Here is a 5,120-nt window from a genome sequence, read left to right as displayed (position 1 = left end):
TTATTTCTCAAAAAAGCCCAAGAAGGCTGTCCTCAAGCAGGAGGAATAAAGTTTACTTCAATCTTGTGCTCTGCCAGCTCAAAAAGACTTTATCAAGATACCTGCTTCAAAAGAGAAAGATTGAAAAATTACACAGGGAGTTTCTATTGCTTCAGGCCAGAAGTGACAAATGTCCTTTATGCTCAAAATCTTTCATCAAAAACAGTCATATGCTCTGCCTAACAAGTTAGTAAGTGTGGTTTTCCATGTGCCCAAGTAGAAGCAACAGAAAGCAAAATTCAATAAACTTATTTTTTTGTCACAGTACTCAAAACACTCCTCTTGATATAAACTTTACTGTAGCAAAATAATAATAATAAAAAAAGAATAGGATGTCTGGGTTTGCTGAGTAATTTGACTCTATTTCAATTTCCCTGCATGCTAAATTAATATGCCCCATATTAAATTAAATGATCTTTGGCTTTTCTATAATTTTATAATATCCTACTTCTGGAAAAGAAGTGCTCTTATTTTATCTTGTGTGATTAGCATTAGCCTTTAGAGATTGACTAGTGCTATATATCTCAAAAGCAGAGTCAGCAGGATTTGAGGAAGGAGCACATTGTCTTAGGTTAGCAATACAATGGCATTGGTAAGATTATTCAATTCTGTATTTTCCCATATGAATTGCATAAGAGAACAAGCATAGACTCATGACCAGAGCATTAGAAAAAAGTAATCTTTCAACATTTATACTTTTATAAGAATGACAGAGTAAGCTGATAAATTTTGACTTAAATTGCCAACACCTGAGCATATTTAGAACATTTTCTTGTTTTAATCCCAACTTCCTTCTCGTCTGTATGGAAGCCTGATAGATGCATGCTACAGTCACGATGAAGCAGTAGAAAGAATATGGAGTTTGGTATAAGACAAGCCATTGCTTCATTTACCACTTTAGTAAGCTAGTGTTTTCCATATGATGTTAACATTGATGTGGTTAAAATTCTAAACTCACTGAATTTATAAACAAGCAGTATATTTAACATTGTAATATAGGAATTATACTAGCAATTTTCTGTGCAATAAATGAAATCATAATGTAGCTCACATTCCAATCAGAAATTTTTTAATTAAAAAAATGCTAAAATTTCTTCCTTTGGCACTGATCCGCAGCATGCAGAAACAGGTACATAAAACTAATGTTATACAGTTATGCTGCAATAGCAAGAAATCAAAATTTGATTGGTTAAATGTAAATTAAGCAAGTAGTATCTAGCAGACCACACTGAAGGGAGAATTCTATAATCAATTAACAGAGACAATTCAAAAGAGACTGTAAATAAATGCATATGTTAAGTGAGAGGAAGAGGCTAGTAAAAGGGAGAAAAAAATCAAACTAATCAAAGAAAAATATAGAATAGTCTTTACTAATAACTGAGAAAAGAAGCTGAATGTTGATGCAGAGCCCATTGTATATTTTGCCAGTTATAGTTACTGAGGTCAACTAAGTATAATATGTATAATTATATATGGTATAGTTCCAGTCTTTCTCAACAAATATACAAATGTTTGTACGTATTCATATTCATAAGATCCAAATTTAAAGAACTCAATCAAGTATTGTTGTAATCAAATATCTCACCTTAAGACTAAGTAAATAATTTTAGGAATAAACATAGGAAAATGAGATGGATAGCAATCTTTACAAACTACTATCTTAATAAGGATATTGTCTCTTAGGTTTACTATATGTTACCATTTCCTGAATTTTCTGCACTCCTTTAATATGTAAATAATTTCATATATCCTTTTGGAGTTCTTTTCGTATGACTTAGAGTGTAGAGTGGTACTCAGGTTGAGTCCTTAGATCTCTTCTTTTTTCCTATTTCTTCATTCCCAATCTATATGCTTTTTTGTTTCATAGCTTTAAAAGCAATCTACATGGTAGCTCACAAATTTGTGTTTCCTTCTTCTATTTCTTCTCTTAACTCTGGATTCAAGTATTGAATGGTTTATCAGATTATTTCTTCAATAACTAAAAGCATCTCAAATTCAATGTCTTTACAATTGTAATTCTTATTTCCACACCATCATCAAATTTTTCTCCCCAGCTTTCTACTCTTCAACAAATGGAAACACAATCTTCCCAGTTTGTAATACAAAACAAACCTTGGAGCCATATTCCAATTGGTAGGTTTTTTTCTCTTTATTTTTTTTCTGACAGTCTACATCCAATTCAATTTCAACTTTCAAAATAGATTCAGAATCTTACAGTTGCTAAGGCTACTACTGTTATCTAAGCCAGTCATTTCTATACATATATATATACATGACTGCAATTGCCCCTAACTTATACATCCAAAATCATGCCTGGTATATTGTAAGTACACTGCTCCTACCCAATTATTCATTGTGTTTTTTTTGATATTTCCATTTTTTCTATTGATTTCATCTTTGGGCCCTCAGTTCTTTGGAAACACATTCATATTTATAGACCATTGCCTCTTTTAATTAGAACCAAGATAGTACAGTAGTTATACACATCACTGGTTTCACAATAACACACCAATACTAAAAGAAACATGTTGACAATGCTAAAATTATATGTTGAGCATCAGCCTCACTATGGATTATGCTGTATTTGCTTCCTGACAAAAGGTAATGTTAGAAAATATCCAACATTGTTTTTCATAGATTATGAACAAAGCTGCTGCTACATCATAGACAAATTGTGCTCATAAGGCATTAAAAGTGCCATCTGAAAAATTAAAAATATTTTCAAAGTACATGAAAATCAATGAAACCAACCAAAAAATTATTACTTGCCACTTTACCTGGAAACATGATAAATCAACGTTTACAATGTGCTCAAATACATACTGTAAATTTTCCCTGTCAGGAAAAAAATCATCTCTTCAAAATTATTAAGAATTTTTAAGTTTACTTCATGGAAAAATTACTTTAAATTGGTAAGTTTTATATTTAATACAAAAATTTATGTTTCAGATTGATTAATGTGAATATTACAAAACCCAAAAATATTAGTATTAGATTTAAGAAAGTAGTCCTTAATTAGTTTAAGTGGGTGGATTATCCTATAGTAACAAAGATAAAGAAGCAAATTTTCATTTGTAAAGGGAACACAGGAAACAACAATTCTGTATACAAAGGCACAGAACCGAAAAAAAATGACAAGAAATATACCAATGATAATTCACCATTTATTGCACAGGTAGTCTGTACCAGGCCTTAATGGTTACCAAATTATTACCATTACATCATCTAGTTTTCACCACAGAATTTGAACACACATATATTTAACTTCATAGCCAGTATTCTTAACAAATCTGCTATATTCACTATAAAAATAATGATACTAACTAAACTTGTATACACTTATTTCATAATAAGCTTTCCTTTTTTAACTGACACATTGTAATTGCACATATTTATGGAATACAATTTGGTGTTTCAATACATATATGTATTGTATTGTATTGCATTGTATTGTATTGTATTGTATAATAATCAAATCAGGAGATTGGGCATGACCATCAAAAGCCTCTCTTCAAGTTGTTTTGCAATACAGTTGACCCTTGAACAACAACAGGCTTGAGTTGGGCAGGTCCACTTGTACATAGATTTTCTCCCACCTTGGCCACCCTTGAGACAGCAAGACCAAGCCCTTCTCTTCTTCCACCTTCTCAGCATACTCGACATGAAGACAGCAAGAATGAAGGTCTTTATAATGATTCACTTCCACTTAACGATTAGTAAATGTATTTTCTCTTCCTTATGATTTTCTTAAATAACTTTTTTCTCTAGCTTACGTTATTGTAAGAATACAGTATATAAAACATTAAACATACAAAATATGTTTTAATTGACTGCTTATGTTATCAGTAAGGCTCTCAGACAACGGTAAGCTATTAGTAGTTATGTTTTTGGGGAGTCAAAAGTTATACATAGATTTCAAACTACACAAGGGCTCAGTGCCACTAACCCTCACGTTGTTCAAGAATCAACTGTATACCATATCTTACTGTTAACCATCATTGTGCTTCTGCACAATATAACAGCAGAACTTATTCCTTCTATCCAGTTGTAACCTTGCACCCATTTACCAACCTCTTCTCATCTTCCCCTCCCCAGTCTCTGGTAAATGTCCTTCTCTGCTTCTATGATATCAAATTTGTATTTAAATTTTCAATTCTATATATGAGTGAGATTATGCAGTATTTGTTGTTCCGTTTCCGGCTTATTTCACTTAACATGTTTTCTTCCAGTTCCATCCACATTGTTGCATATAACAGTATTTTATTCTTTTTTATAACTGAATAGTGTTCAATTGTGTATATATACCACATTTTCTTCAGCCATTCATCCATTTTTGGACACTTAGATTGATTCCACATCTTGACTATTGTAAATAGTGCTGTAACAAACATAGGAGTGCAGATATCATTTTGACATACTGATTTCATTTCTTTCATATATGTACTCGGTGATGGGATTGCTGGATCATATCACAGTTTTATTTTTAAGTTTTTTGAAGAAACTTCATACTGTTTTTCGTGGTGGTTGATGAATTCACAATCCTACCAACAGTGTGTAAATGTTGCCTTTTCTCCACATCTGTGCTGCCACTTATTTTCCTTTGTATATTAGTTTATAGACATTCTAACTGGAGTGAAGTCATACCTCATTGTGGTTTTTACCTGCGTTTCTCTGATAATTAGTGATGTTGAGCATTTTTATGTACTTGTTGGCCATTTGAATGTCTTCTGAGAAATGTCTTTTGAGGTCTTTTACTCATTTTTATTGGCTTGTTTTTTGTTATTGTTCAGTTGTTTAAATTTTCTACATATTCTTATTATGAATTCATGTCAGATGTATAGTTTGCAACTATTGCATTCCATTCTGTAGGTTGTCTTTTTACTCTGTTAATCGCTTTCTTTGATGTGCAGAACGTTTTTAGTTTGATGTAATCTCATTTTTCTGTTTTTACATTTGTTGCTTTTGAGTTCTTATTTGAAAACTTTTTGACTAACCCAAAGATGTAAGGCATTTTGATCTATGTTTTCTTCTAGTAGTGTCATAGTTGGGTTTTACATTTAAGACTTTAATCTATTTTGAGG

This window comes from Mandrillus leucophaeus, unplaced genomic scaffold (assembly GCF_000951045.1).
Source record: "Mandrillus leucophaeus isolate KB7577 unplaced genomic scaffold, Mleu.le_1.0 Scaffold95, whole genome shotgun sequence".
In the NCBI taxonomy this organism is placed as follows: Eukaryota; Metazoa; Chordata; class Mammalia; order Primates; family Cercopithecidae; genus Mandrillus; species Mandrillus leucophaeus.
The sequence above is the reverse complement of the archived record's forward strand: the minus strand, read 5'-3'. Positions refer to the sequence as shown.